The 16450-nt window shown below is 39.4% G+C and overlaps 1 protein-coding gene across 2 annotated transcripts in view; it reads right to left on the reverse strand.

Moving 5' to 3' along the window:
• Positions 1-16450, reverse strand: part of Zfand3 (zinc finger AN1-type containing 3) — a 234702-nt gene that overhangs the window by 111733 nt on the left and 106519 nt on the right. The window lies entirely within an intron of this gene.

Consider the following 16450-nt stretch of genomic DNA (forward strand, 5'->3'; position numbering starts at 1 on the left):
AATTAGAACCTAGAAATTACCATCACTTAAGGCCATCAACTATATCCTTTGTAAAGCTAGAGTATACTGACGGCTCACCACTTTGAGTATATCTTTCTCCATTTTCAAATCTTCTGGCACATCCCTAGGTTAGTATAATTACTATTTCAAAGATAAGCCCAACAAGGCTCAAAGTCAGTAGCTAGTAGGTGCACAGCTAGGATTTGAATCTAACACCTAAGTGTTGAACCACTGCCTTTGGCTTCACAGTTAGCATTCTCTGTTCAATATACTAGTGGTGGCTGAATTTGGGGTCCTTTCCAACATATACATCCAGTTACTCCACCATACATCTTCTAAAGAAAGGTATGACGAATAGCATGATTATCTGCACCTACCATGCACCTTTGTTCCGTCTTAGTACCTCACTCTATTTGCTTTCACGTCTCAAAAGGGAAGAACAGCCAGCAGGTCAATCTAAGGCTCAACGTAAACTACCCTTCAGGCCTATTCACTTCTCTTGTGCAGAGGGAACTACTCTCTTGAAAATCTGAGTCAGGACAAGGTTCCAATCTCTGGTCGTACCTATTTCTAATAGTAAGCATCCACAAACAGGCAGCCACAAAGCATGATTTTTGCATTTTTCTAAACTACGATGCAGTACATACCCCATCATTCAGAAACTTTTTAGCCATGATTCTAAGATGCAGTCCATGTAGACAAGCTGCATGGTGTTCAATCTACAGATAAATTCACCTGCTGCTAGACAGTTTGCTTCCAACTTTTCTACTAACGCAAATCCTCCTTCTGTACATATTCTTATACTAGTCTTGTATGTACAAACATTTCTGAGGCATGCACTTAGAAACACCAGGCCAAACCAAATGAAAGCTTCCCTCACCAAATACTGTCATGCTGCTCATGGAACAGTTCTCAATTCCCAGCCCCAGCAGCAGAGCCCACTCAGTGCTCACAGATAGCTGGTATTGCCAGACATTAACTTCTGTGGGTATAATAGTGTGAAATTATCTAAGTGTTGTTTTAATTTGCATTTCCCTGATTAGTAATGAGATTGGGCATGTTATCATAATAGTTGTATTTTTAAAAAGAAACTACAAAGCACAGCTAACTAAGCATCAAGGGTACAGGTACAATATTAAATGGATTAATATGGAATTTTTGCACCCTACTACAAACATCAAATAGAGTTAAATTTGTATCATCAGTCTTGGTCTAGTCATTGTATTGTTCAAAAGGAGGAGATTAAAAATCCAAGGTATTTGTCAACTAAACAATGTAATTTAAAAACCATCCAAGCTCTTCTATGGGAAAAAAAAATCATACACGAATGAAAATCAAAGAAACAAAAAATACCACTATCCCTTTACTCCAAAAGGCAAACAAGAAACGCCTCCTGAGGCATTTGCTTGTTTGGTTTTGTCAAGACAGTGTCTCTCACTAAGAGGCTGGCCTTGAATTGACAGAGATCTACCTGCCTCTGTCTCCAAGGTGCTGGGACTGAAGGCAGGTGCAACCATGTCTGACTCCTACTGGTATCTTAACAAAAATGCCTCAAGTACAAATCCACATCTGTTAAAAAAACAAATGCCTTAAAAATGTAAATTGAGGGGGCTAGAGATGGTTTAGCAATTAAAAATACTTTCTGGTCTTCAGAAATATGAATGTCTGCAAGTTCACAAAAAGGAAGATATACACATGCAAAGCACTTTTAAAGGTTTCAAAAACAAAAAGCCAATTTATTGTTGACATATGGAGAAGCATCCAGTCACTTTTGCTTACCACATTCCGTGTGAAACAAGTCTTATTTTCTGTGTTCTCATGGGCATCAATACTACATGGGCTAGCAATCAAACCTCAGAAACACGCTCAAGTACACCACACACTGAGTCCTGATCACAAATGGAGACTCCAGTCACCCCCCTCTCCAGGCTCTGCACTAGTTACTGAGTTGAGCAGCATAGCATGGTGCTATGTCACCAAAGTCACATTTCTCTCTACTCTTGACATGATGCTCATATACCCACCATTAGAGTCATTCCTTTCAGTCAAAAGGTCCTAACTTATTGTGCAAATATGTGGCTAGGGATACAGACTAATTCACAACAATACAGTGTATATAGTCTATAGGTACCCAAGATGGGAGGTGGAAATACGCTGAGCTAAGATGGTGGTGATCGGGGTGACTGGAATCACCAAAAGCTCTAAATGAATTAATTTTAAGGAGTGTGAATTATCTTTCAACAAATTTCTTTGTAAAACATCAACCTAATTTACCATAGTAGTTGAGAGCTGAACACTGGAGCCAGAAATTGTTGATGTAGCATGAAGGCACAAGTAAGGAAACATGGTTAGTGCAGGAAAATTCAGGTGCTGGGTTTCAGAATGAGCACCAGAGTAGCAATACAGAGGTCAGAGGAGAAGGAGACAATGCACTGACTCACAGCAGAAAGGGAAGTAAGGTCTTAAAAGCATGCTTTACAAAGTAAAAGGCAAGGAGGAGGCACGTGGGGGGAGGGGGCATCCAAGGGCTGGTCATGAATATCTAATTTCCTTAATATAAACTATTACTAACATTATTGTTGTTCTTTATCCACTGACTTCCTGATTTTCTTAGTTTTACTTCTTCAATCATCTTAGTATCTTAGTACTAAAGTATCTTAGTCAACCAGCTTCTTGACCAATAAAACTACCATTCACAATGACATAAACACACAATATTAGGACACCTCAGACAATAATGTTGACAACTTTCCTTTTTTAATAAACAAAAAATATTAGTGCAGAGAATTGACATGTCCAAGGATATTAAGTAAAAACCAAATAAAAATTAGAACAGGTTTCTGACCTAATGCTGACTCTACAGCCCCCTATATATCACTTATCTAAGAATTTAGCTAAGTTCAATTACTTCTTAAAGTCACATAGTCATGTACATATACATGTGACTCTTACATATAATGTATACACACATCACACACAGGTAATGTTTTCTTAAATCTACCCACAAAGAAGTACAAAACAGCCAAATCTTGTTTTAAGCACACCCAGACATCGGTGCTGTCACTCCCAATCCAGAAGCAAAGAGAACTCTGTCGTTAGGTTGCAGTTTATCTGAGGATAGCAGTAATGTCTAGGTCCATACACTCTTCAGGGCTCTGAGATCAACTGTTAGATATGTAAAACAAGCTGGTGGGAATCTCTATCTTAATGTGACTTTGCAGTTAAGCACTCACCAGCTAGTTTTTATGTTCAGAAAAGTGTTTAGTTAGACAAATCTCTGCCTAAATTAACAGTCTACCACAAAGAAGTTAGAACTTTTTATCATCTCTCATTCGTACAATTCTACTGCAACCCACAGGTATTAAAAAAAAAAAAAAAAAAAAATCCAAAGGCTGCAGACAAAAGCTAGAAGCACACCCTGAACCTATCATGCAGTATAAACAGAGTCCCAGATAAGTCCAGCACAGAGCCCTGTTGACGTTCAGTCAACCTCATCCCAGTCCTACTCATTTGACTGCTGTGGATATCGCTCTGTACAAATAAAATGCTGTTTGGCCAGTGGTTAGGCAGGAAGTATAGGCAGGACAAGAGAGAAGAGAATTCTGGGAAGTAGGAGACTGGAGAGAGACACCACCAGCCGCCGCCATGAGAAGCAACATGTAAAGACACTGGTAAGCCACAGGCCATGTGGCAAAGTATAGACTAACAGAAATGGGTTAATTTAAGATAGAAGAAGTAGATAACAAGTAGCCTACCATGGCCATACAGTTTGTAAGCAATCTAAGTTTCTGTGTGTTTACTTGTTTGGGTCTGAGCTACTGTGGGACTGGCGGGTAAGAGAGATTTGTCCTGACTATGGGCCAGGCAGGAAAACTCTAACTACATTTGACTGAAATGAAAATCGACGTTCTCACTCTCCCGTACCACCCCTTACAATAGTCACATTACACCAGGAACACCAAGAAGTGATAAAACATAAACTTCAAGTTTCAGAGTAGGGGTTGGGGATTTAGCTCAGTGGTAGAGCGCTTAAGAGCAAGCGCAAGGCCCTGGGTTCGATCCTCAGCTCCACATACAAAAAAAAAAAAAAAAAAAAAAGTTTCAGAGTAGGTAACACCATCCTAGTTACACACTGTAACGACCACTCATTACATCTGATCTTCTAAAATGTATCCAGACCCCAGCGGAGAAGTTGTGGCACCAAACACTGACTAGAGGAGACCTATCTGGCCCTAAAATCCTCTGGGAAAGCCCCCACAAAGGAAAATAACCACATTCATTTCCAAACTGAATCTAGATGGTGGCAACACGTGTGGGGCTATGGCAAGATCCAGCAAGAGTCCCGAATGCATTTCTGGCAAGTTCTCACAGTCTAACAGATGCATGGGAGAATTTAGAAGATCATTTTGTCTCTCCTGATGTAAGTATTTTCAGATATTTATACTGTGGGTTGAGGGTGGGAGGTAAATACTGGCTCTTTTATAACCTGATATCCAACAGCGTTTGGGCGTTATTTGCTGCTGAGAGATGGAAAAAAGAATCAGATATCAGTGGGAAATTAGGCCAAAAGCATTTACCCCCTTGTTAAAATGCCACCTACACTTTCCCTACAACAGTGCCTGGCAACACAGACCACACACTCAGACTCAAAGAGGTTAAAATTTTTTCTTTAAATTTTAACTATTCGTTAGGATTATAATTTATTGGGCTCAAAACTCACAAGTCACAAAAAAGAATCTAATGATGACTCCCCTCCCTCAGACCCTACAGTAAAGCAGTTCCCCTCCACAGACGCAGCTCCAATACTTGCTATGATGATAGCACAGATGTCCAAGGAAACCAATTCTAGTTATGAAAGTCAAAGCTGTTCTGTGAAGATTATGCCTGTAGGCAAGTTTCACTGGACTTCTTAATTATCAACAGACTAAACCCTCTGAATCCTGGATACAAACTTATAAGAATGATTATATATTTAAATTCCTATCAGTAGTAATTCCATTGTGGCTTTTACAAATCATGTATTACATGTACATAACAACTCCAAATCTGTGCCTTCCACGTGAGTCTTCAAAATGAGTCTAAGGACTGCTCAGGACTTTGCCTGCCCCTCAGATGCTTGCTTAGTTAAGCTTCCAGTGGTAAACATGTGGGCTGAGGAGAGAGAAAAGAGACAATGGAGTGAGAGAAGAGCTGAGCAAGGAAGGCAGATCTCTGCTTAGAGGACAGTTCTCATGCTCAAAATCCTCTCTCGCAAATCAACTTAATGGTTTTGACAAAAAATGAGATTACTTTCCTGCTTTAAGAAATGTTCCTGGATTTGAAATTTTACCTGGGTTTTCTTAAATATAAAACCCAGTACAAAAATATACACTTTCCCCCAAATCTTATAGATTCACCAGTTTGTCTGATTGGTAAAGTAACTGTACATCAACCACATTTTCAATAATGTAGTTCTCAAGGCCTCTCTCATACTGTGTCTTTAGGTTAGTCTAACTGGCCATTTTTAAATACTGTTTCCTCGAATAATCCTGGTTAGGGAAATGTGTGTGTGTGTGTGTGTGTGTGTGTGTGTGTGTGTGTGTGTGTACACATACATATATATATACGTATATATACGTATTATATTTATATTTATATTTATAAAACTGAAGTCCCTGCTTCCCGAAAGGTTCCTAACCCTGTATCATTAGCCTGAAAGGCCCAGAAATTACCTGTAGTGTGTCAGGAAAGCAGGTTCTCGTTGGCAGGTCTGGGGTGGCACTGCAGACTCTCCAACAGCCCACTCAATCTACTGCAGCCGCCACCTGGACAATCTCAAGAGAACTGCATGTCAATGGATGGATACCACCCATCTCTTAGAGGAAAAAATCTCCATTGAAATGGGCAGAAATTGGTTTACTTGGTCATTTGTTCCAAGTTTTCTACCTTTCTCTCTAGCTGTTGAGGCTAGTATTAATTTTAACAATAATCTTACCACTAGCCAGAATTAACAAGGCTGACACTTCAAAATTTTTATTTTACATTGTTATGTTATTGTTGAATTTAACTATGATCGTTTCAATGTCGATTCCTAAATCCTGAGCCAAGGACTAGATAACATTCTATAACTAAGTAAAGTTAAATGGAAAGACTAAGGACACCATCCTCTTTTCATCTAGTTAGTGTTGTCTAACTTACCCAGGCTGTAAGTCTATATTGAGAGTCCCCTTTTCAATGTCCAATTGAACAAACTTAAAGTCAGAAAACCTTTGCTGGCCTCTACCACCTCTCTTAAAATTTCTAACTACTTAATGCTGGACAAAAGCCTGGGAGGCCCCAAATTCTAATTACTTCACACCTCTGCCTTCTCTGAGAAATGGACTCTTACTAGGACTGGTAGGAACGTCTACATAATCTATGAAAACTACCGTGGCCTCTGAAATCCTCCCAATTCCCAGGTATGGCTTACTTTACTGCACGCTATGTTGGCTCCAGTGTGCTCAATGACACACACAGGCTACAACTCACTAAGGTCTTACATTCTACACTCCCTCCTCTCTGAACAACCCTCCAGAATCTAAACCATCCTCAAAACCTCAGCATGTGTGCTGTGGAGAAGCATGTAAGAGTGTAACAGCCTATATGAATCACAACACTGAGAAACTGCTTTAGCTGGGTGCATCAATGACCCTGAACAAGGACAAAAGCACTAAGAACGGCAGAGTTCCAAAAGAAAGCCAATTTTTATACTTATTTAAAAAGGACAGCTTTTTAATCAGGCAAATTCACATGTTCTCTCTCTCTCTCTCTCTCTCTCTCTCTCTCTCTCTCTGTGTGTGTGTGTGTGTGTGTGTGTGTGTGTAATAAAAATTATTTAGGGTGAAAAAAAATTGGTGTGAAATTTCTCACCATCCCATATTCTATTACAACAGAAGAACAGACACAACAGCTGGTCAGTTTATCTCAAGTCCACTGAACTCAATGTCTTACAGGCACGTGTGTGTATGCTGTGTATGTGCTGGGTGCATACAGAAGATGATCACTTCTCTCTGGGACACGACGATCCATGTTGAAACGCTCTCTTCAAAGAAAGAAAATTTAACCCATGTTATGAATCCTCAGTGTCTATCTGGCGGGGCAGATGCTACAGCTAGCTGGTCTGCTTTCAGTGAGGACATGCTGCACACCCTGAGGAAACTACTGTGACTTAACAACTCTGATTACATAACAGCATTTCTAAAGGATTTCAAAGAAGCAAAATTATAGGCTTAATAAAACTGCCTAATGCCCGGTGGTGGCAGCGCACACCTTTAATCCCAGCACTCAGGAGGCAGAGGCAGATGGATGGATCTCTGTGAGTTTAAGGCCAGCCTGGTCTACAAAGCAAGGTTCAGAACAGGCTCGGAGAGAAAACAAACAAACAAACACACACACACACACACACACACACACACACACACACACACACACACACAAAACTGCCTAATATCTACATATTTACATACATACCCTCTGATCTATACATTCAGTTTAAGAGATTATAACAACATCAAAATAATCTACTTTTCCTGATATGCGCTTAAGAGCTGTTTGAATCCTACTTTTTAATATTCTTGAAAGCTAATCAAATTAAAAAAAATCTTAGCTGTAATAAAGCTCATCTTCTGGCAAGTCATATTTTATTACCAATGAAGAATTCAATAACTATAATAACTTTAAAGGAATTTTTAAAACCCTATCTCTGCAACTGAAGTGATTATTTGATTTACTGTATCCAGATTCCTGTGATGTTCTGTATGGACAGAAAGTCATGCATCCTCTGGCTAAGGATGAAGACTTGCTCATTGCAATGTTTTGAGAAAGACAGCATTTGCCAACACTTTCTTGCTTTTAACAGTAAAGAATTTTACCATATATGCTGAAATATATATACAAATAGTGATTTATTTATAACCAAGTTTAAAAAAAAAAAGAGTTCTTGATGGGTTCTCTATACAACCATAGTGCACACCCTTAAGAAACATCTAGCACCAGAAAGCCAAGTGCCACAGAGAGTAGATTTAATCAAACTAATATTTTAGCCTGCTAAAATATAGATTATGCCAGGCGTAGTGGTGCACACCTTTAATCCAAGTCTCAGGAAGCAGAGGCAGGTGGATCTCTGTGAGGTCTAGGTTAGCCCAGGCTACATAATGAGACCCTAAATAAATAAACAAGTAAATAAACTCTAGAGTATACTGCTAGACATGTATTAAATGCTTTTTTTCCAAAAACGTCCATATCTTATAAGTGTGCAAGACCAGTTTTTAATCCTTTATTTTCCTTCTCTTCAGACAGGGCCTCTCTATAAAGCCTTGGCTGTCCTGGAACTGCTCTGCAGTGCTGAGATTAAAGGTGTGCACCACCATGCCCAGCTCCCAATCCTTTTGTTTTAAGAGAAGGAAGGAAAAAAGCACATGGGTAATTTAGAGCAATAAGGTAAAATCACAACCAATATGGTTTGTATGGAGCAGTATGGTACAAGCAGAGCTCAAGAGCCATAGGCTGCAGCACTGAATATGCAATGTCTGGCTTCGTGAGACCTCGCTCAGCTTCATTAATTCTGAACCTCAAGTGTAGGAACTGTTTCCACTGGAGTTTTTCCCCTCCCCAATCAAAAAAGGATCTTATAATAACCTTATGGTCAAGAAATCCTTACCAAAATACTGAACAATCCAATTAAAAAATGGGCTAAAGAGCTAAACAGAGAATTCTCAAAAAAAGAATCAAAAATGGCTGAACATTTAAGGAAATGCTCAACATCCTTAGTCATCAGAGAAATGCACATCAAAACGACTCTGAGACACCACCTTACACCTGTCAGAATGGCCATGATCAAAAACACTAATGACAGTCAATGTTGGAGAGGATGAGGAGCAAAGGGAACACTCCTCCACTGTTGGTGGGAATGCAAACTTGTACAACCACTGTGGAAATCAGTAGGGCGGTTTCTCAGAAAATTGGGAATCGATCTACCTCAAGACCCAGCCATACCACTCTTGGGCATATACCGAGGAATGCTCAACAATTCCACAAAGATACATGCTCAGCTATGTTCATAGCAGCATTATTTGTAATAGCCAGAAGAACCTGGAAACAACCTAGATGCCCGTCAATTGAAGAATGGATTAAGAAAATGTGGTACATACACACCATGGAGTACTATTCAGCAGAGAAAAACAATGACAGCATGAAATTTGCAGGCAAATGGATGGAACTAGAAAAGATCATCCTGAGTGAGGTAACCCAAACCCAGAAGGACAAACATGGTATGTACTCACTCCTAAGTGGATTCTAGATAGAAAGCAAAGAACAATCAGACTGCAACCCACAGAACCAGGGAGGCTACATAGCAGGGGGACCCTAGGATGACTGTGGCTTATAGTAAGTTTTGGTTTTACCTAATTACTGGGCAAGCCTCAATCAAACATTTCACTATTAGGATAAGAATTTATACTGTATTAAGCTGAAAATAGAAAAATTAATTAATTAACTAAAGACAAAGAAATCTAGTCTCAAAAAAAGAGCCAATACAAAATGCGCTGGCATAAACAATAATTGTGTCAGTTAACTGCATTCAATTGGCAGACAGAGGAGAAAAAAAGAAAAAGAAATCCTTACATATTTTCAGTTCCAATATGCAACTTATTTTTTATTTCACACAAGAATTTTACAATTCAGATATATCACTATAGAAACAGGCTACCTCTCAAATACATAAATGACTTAGCTGAGATTTGAAGCCAGAGAGATGGAGCCTTGTGGACCTTGCTTAAGAGCTGCTCTTCCTATATGACATGATCTGATCTGGGAAAGTATGGTGCTATTACAGCGTATTTTTGGCAGGCAATTGCTAGTTATTATTGGCAATGTAATAATGAATGCCTATAGTCACTTTTATATACTGGCACTATAAAGAAATTAAGATTTGATTGCAAAGCATTATTCCTAGAAACCATCTGTCAATGTCTAACATCTTTTGATAAAGCTATTAGAGCTTTATCTTCAAGACTTAAGTTCCACCCTTCAAAGCATCCTTAGGTAGGTCTATATAGGTACATCCATAATACAACTCAAAATAAAATCATCCCACATGGGGCTCCTGGGGTTTGAAACGGCACTAAAGAAATTCTGAGCCAATCTGCTGAGCAGACACTCACTTCTGATCTTGCTCTGAATAAAGGATTCCAAGCCATGGAGCCTTCAGAGGCTGATTATCTCACTGGAAGCTGTCCATCAAGTCTGTTACAGGGCAAGCAGTTGACTGTCCACACATACCTACATGTATTTGTGACGTCAAGAAAATAACCAGCTTAGAGTTGGAAAAGTTCAAGTCTATATTTTACATGTTTTAAGTAAGCCCTAGATAACTTCTAAGAGAAGATCCTCAGAAGAAATGCCACTCTCCTTATATCTTTACAAACCGTGATCAGCAGAAAAAACAAATGTTTGATCTTTAAATGATGCAACACAGAGGTTGTGAAGTAATTATAGATTCACTTTTCATATCCTTCCCATTCTGCAACAATGTTTTAGGCTAAAAATGTTAATTTTGGCAGTTATTAACATTTATCTTCTACATTCAAATATGCCAACTTTTAGAGTACAGGGTAAGAAGTGCACACGAAAGCAACTGTAGTGACCACAGTCTAGTTCCATCTGAAGGAACCCTCGTGCCTTGTCCACCTGACATGGCCCCAACAGATACACAACAGAAAGCAGACGGGAAATGAAACCCACAAAGGAGGAACACTGTTCACCTCCAAGGCAGGGGACATGCTATAAGCCATGTGCCAGAAACCAGATTCCTCCCTTGCTCATACTCTTCCAAGTATGTGCAGATGTCCATCCCCTTGTCCACAGTTTCACCTCCTATAGTTTCATGTACACATAGTCGGCTACAGCACAAAACTAAGTGAAAAACTCACAAACCAACAGTTCCTGACTTTTAAAACTCTGTCTCATTCTAAGTAAGTAGTATGATGAAATCTCACACCATCCTGCTGTCATGAAGTAACATGCCTCTTGTCTGGCACAACCCATAGAGAGCTTGCTCTCCTTCCTCCATACCAATACACTCAGACATTTAACCAAAGGATGAAAATATTTTTTAAAGCTGTAGTGTCTGGGGCGGAAACTTGGCTCAGTGGTTAAAAGTACAAACTGCTCTTCCAAAGAATCTTCCATCATCACCTACATGGAGTGCTTCAAAACTACCTGTACATCCAACTCCAGAAGATTCAACACCCCCTCATGGCTTCTAAGGGTGTGTGTGCACGCACACACAATCTTATTTTAAAATGTAGTATCTGTACTAAGTCTATACAGTTTGTTTTTTTTTTTGTTACTAGTACCTAACAATGTAATACAGCAACTACTTATATAGCATTCAAAGGTATCAGGTAACATAAATAACCAAGAGATGATTTAAAATATGTGCAAGTGTATAAATTGTAAACAAATACCGTGCCATTTTAAATAGGAGACTTAAACACAGCCAGATCTGGGTACCTGTGGGGATATCCCATGTACATTGAGGAATGGATCTATGCATCACTTATCTGGTATTTATAGATTTCACAGGCAACCTGGTTATCAGACTGACTCGTAAGCATGGTGCTTGTATAGAAGCTAACGGTGTAACAATGCTCATGCTGTGTGCCTCTCAAGAGTACTGTTACAGTTATTCTATTTACTGTTAACCTCTTGCTGGGCCTAACTTACAAATTAAGCTTTATTATAGGTATGTGTAAATAGTAAATTATGTAGTGAGTGTCTTAGAACATATACATCAAGAATAAAAGAGACCCCATGTTACGAGAAATCAACTTCAAAACACTTAAGATTTCTGTAATGAATTGCAAAGCTGAATACACCTAAGAACTAGGATACTCACTTGAAGCCTTCAGTGGCTTCTTCTCCAACCTCTACATTCAACATTCCTATTATCACATGTATTAAACACAAGACTCCAAAACTCCACCAAGAGACTTCTACAAAACCTACAAAGCTGAAAGGCAGGTATAAACCCACCAATTGGGAGACTGAGACAGGGAGAGGGGCTTACACCCAGAAAACCAAGCCTGGAAAGCTAGCTGATGACCTAGGCCATCCTCTGGCCTGACGCGAACTATGAAAGAATTATGAAAATAGGATGTTTCCACTTCAACAGCATTAGAGTCCAGAAGAAACCAGTAATGTTCTGATTTAGGCTACAGATGACCCTTTAGTGACAGACAGTGTTAACAGCAGCCCTTGGAGCTAGAGAAAAATACATGGAAAGGGGATGCTAAGATTGTATTTCTGAAAGATAAAGATTCACTCAGTGATCATTAATTCTACTTGTAATCCAACAGAATGTATGGCTTGCTGCAATTATAAACTTAATACTATAGTTTAAAATAAAGCCATACACTTCTGCAGATGTAATCTTGACACCTACAATGTTTTCACAAAGCATGGTAAGTATTTATTGTTGTACTATGCCTACTTCGTTTATAATTACATAGTACTATATTAAGGGAAAACCAAATTTCTGAGTATTCTAGAATTCAAACTTTTATTAAATTGTACAAAACTTCTGAGGCTTCCATCTAAAATGCTCACAGCTGGTGGTACTTTCACTACTAAAAGCACATACCCATCTGATAAAAGAACATGCTAAATCAAGTACCCTGTGTCTGGTGATCAGGGACTGCAGGCTTTCCTCCAAGAGTGGGAAAAGAGCTGTCTACTACCAGATGATCACTGTGTATCACATGCACTGGCCATACCTATGGAGCACTCTGTCAGATAATCTCACTTTCAAGGGTATTGTAATCCAGCCAGTCAAACATAGCTAGTTCCATTTACACATGTCAGCCAACTCTCACCTCTGAAATATTCTTTTTACTTTATTATGTCAATGATTTCAAACACAAAGAGAAATAAGTCTAATAAAATATGAGTGACTTCAAACAAAACTGAACCTAAAAGATTCAAAGCTCACCGTGAGCCCTAAAATTTTTACTAAGTTTGAGTTGTCCACATTTCAAATAATGAGAACCTTAAAACAAACATCAATCCAAAAAGCAAAAAGGAAGGCAGAACATAGTTCCTAAATTCTTCACTCACTTACTCGTCGATAGTTAGCCTAACAGAAAAGGCATGACATGAACTCTTTCTGTATGCTGCTAGTTTTTAGTCCTAAAACAGAGAAACTGACTTCACTTTCATTAACTGACCTTCCCCTAAGAGATTGCTATAGATAAGGAATACACAGATACATGTGCATGTCTGGTTTCCAATAAACCAGACCTCTTGCTACACTATCAGCATCATGCCAATTTAGGGAATTTACATATGACCACAGAATGAATTAGTGGCTGAAAAGGAACTAACAATAATAACCCTGTCATTTCAGAGTCAAAAGTGATTGTATTCACTAAAATCCAAAGGTCAGACCCACTTGCCATTAGCTTTCTAAAAGACAAAATTCTAGTATATTTTACAATGCTCTGTTCTACAACAAGATACCTAAAACACGAAGTAAGTTAGACACACAAGAACATCAAGATGGAAAGCATGTGATCTGGAACACAAGCTCTCTCTCCTAAGATACATTTGCATTCCTTTCAGGTTCTCACACCAGAGTGCTGAACTCTCTGTTTCTACAAGATTGTATTTCTTAACTTAAAAGTTGGTACTATCCTTTGAGGTAAATACAGTACAATCTATTTCAGAAGGAATAAAAATGAATTCAAACACTTTCCATTCTAAGGTTCTAAGTTCCTTTGGGACCTTTTTAGACCTCTTTGCAAAGGTATAAAAGGTATAAAAGCAGCACTGTGATTCTCAAGTGTCGACATGCTCCAAGTTTACAAGTGGACTCAGAGTAAACTTTAAGTCTTGCCCAGTGCATGAGAGAAAGATTTGATGCTTATGTTTTCATGTATGGACATTTCTGATATTTAGAAAGGAAGAAGCCTTAAGTAGAAGGTAAGCAAGAGGCCCACAGTAAGCACCTATGTACTTTCCATTCCTTTATCAGCCTGTGTGAAGGGCAGATGAAATCCTTTTTGTTTCTTAATTTCAAAATGAGACACCTCAAAGCTGACCCTCAGTTACCCCCTCCTTCAACAATGGCACATCTCCTAACTATTCCTACAGAGCTCTATGGACGAGTTATGAGCATATGGGGCCATATTCTCATTCAAACCAGCATGTTAGGTTGCTTTTATTTAAACATCTTTTCAACTTTCTTCTGGAGACAGACATAAACAACTGGAGCTCCATTAAGGTGGTGGTTTGAATAAGAATGGCCCCCATAGACTCATACCTGAATGCTTAGTCATCAAGGAGGAGTTGGTGCTACTTGTGAAGGAGTAGGAAGTGTGGCCTTAGTGGAGGAAGTGTGTAACTGGGGGTGGGCTCTGAGGATTCAAAACCCCAAGCCAGGCCCAGTATTACTTCTTCCTGCTGCCTACAGATCTGGATGTAGAACTCTCAGCTACTTCTCCAGCACCACACCGTGCTCCTCGCCATAATGATGATGGACTAAACCTCTGAAACTATAAGCAAGCCCCAACTGAATGCTTTCCTTTACAAGAGTTGCCATGGTCATGGTGTCTCTTCCCAGCAACAGAACACGGACTAAGACAGTAGGTTTCTCCGTTTGAAATTTACTTCCCCACTCCTTCCCATACTGATGTGAATTCACAACAAGCCCCCATGGTTGGGACCTAGACACTTCTGCCTAGTTATTTCCGGTTCAAAATAGCCATTTCCGGGTAAAAACATCTCGTGTGACTAGGACCCATGGCTTTGCGTGGTTGCGTAAAGCGCTCGCAGCCATGTAATCTATGTGTATGCGTGGAGGAGCCACATGGGTTCCTGTTATAAGCCGGCGCCATGTTCCCCCGGCCTCACTCTTTCCCTTGACCACGTGTATTTTCCACAGGCCTGTTCACATCTGTCTCTTTATTTCCTATCTTAATAAAAACTCTTGTTAGTGGATGTGTTTCAGAACGTTTCCTGAAAGGGTAAGAACACCACCAAATGACTAACACATACCCCCACACCCTCTTTTTGGAAGGGAGTCACCGCCATACACAGGCCATGATCAAAAGCAGAGACTCTTTCTCTACTTAAGGATGAAATTTCTAAATAAATTATTTAGGATTCTAAAAAGCAAATGTTTCTCTCTCCCTTTTATTTAATGATTATACTTACCTGTAGAACTGTGAGTGTCCTGTATACTTTGAACAACAAACTATATTGTTAATTCTGTTGCTAAGACTGTTAATACTTAGGTCACTGGAAGCTCATTCAACAATCCTACCAATGTAGAGATTTTTGAAAAGCATTCCCCTACTTGCTGGCAATGTAATACACTTCCATTTCATTTTGTATATTTTTGCCTGAACCTATGTGCAGTTCCATTACTGTATTATTGTAATAGTATTAGAAAGAAAGATCTAGGCTTCACTATGATCTGTTCCTGCGACATCATCACCTTAGCCCTTCTCCATTAGGGAAGTAAGAAAATGTCTGTGCATGCTAGTTTGGGAGAAATGCTACCTTTTTTTTTTCTTCCTTACAGGGGTCTGACGTGTCCTCCTCCTCCTCCTCCTCCTCCTCCTCCTCCTCCTCCTCCTCCTCCTCCTCCTCCTCCATCACCACCATCACCACCACCACCACCACCACTCTAGACTCCACCCTTCTTCATCTTGTCTTCAATTTGAATGTACCACCTAACCTTATCCTGCCCTGCCTTAGGCCAATGAAGTTTTATTTATCAACCAATCAGAGCAACACATATTCACAGCATCCAGAAAGACATCGGACAGAAGGAGGAGTTGCTGCTTTGGGCTTTATTCATGCTTCAATGTGTGATGCTGAGGATATATGTCTCCAACACCTGAGTGTATATTCACAACTATAAACACCCTACACAGCCATCTGCGTCCATATTAAACTATGATAAATACAGTTGCACTGATGCCTCCCCTCTCTGTTGTCTTACTACAAAGACCATCCTAGCTGCTTCCCCTTATTCATCTGTAAACTCCCCCACAAACAGAGGGAAATATGGTTTTCCTATCCCTCTCATTTACTTAAGTTTTCAGCTCCAGAATACATGTAAAGCAGAGTCAGAATCATTCCTCTCTCCATGGAAAACATCAGTACCAACTATAGTTCAGTCAGTACTTAAGAACATTTCCTGAGCTTTTAGTATTAGAGGCCCCACTTATTTCTAGAGTTACAACACTTTCTTTTTTCTCTACCTTGCCCTACTCAGTAAGGTGGTTATATACAGTAAGGCTGATTTGTCACATGCTGCATCCTGGGACATCATAATTTCCTAAATGATTTATTTCTTAAATTTATGGACATCAGGCTTACTCTCTGTACTGCAAGGTGTACATATTAACAAATGCCATGTGCCTGTCAA

The sequence above is a fragment of the Onychomys torridus genome, chromosome 18, assembly GCF_903995425.1.
Source record: "Onychomys torridus chromosome 18, mOncTor1.1, whole genome shotgun sequence".
NCBI lineage: Eukaryota > Metazoa > Chordata > Mammalia > Rodentia > Cricetidae > Onychomys > Onychomys torridus.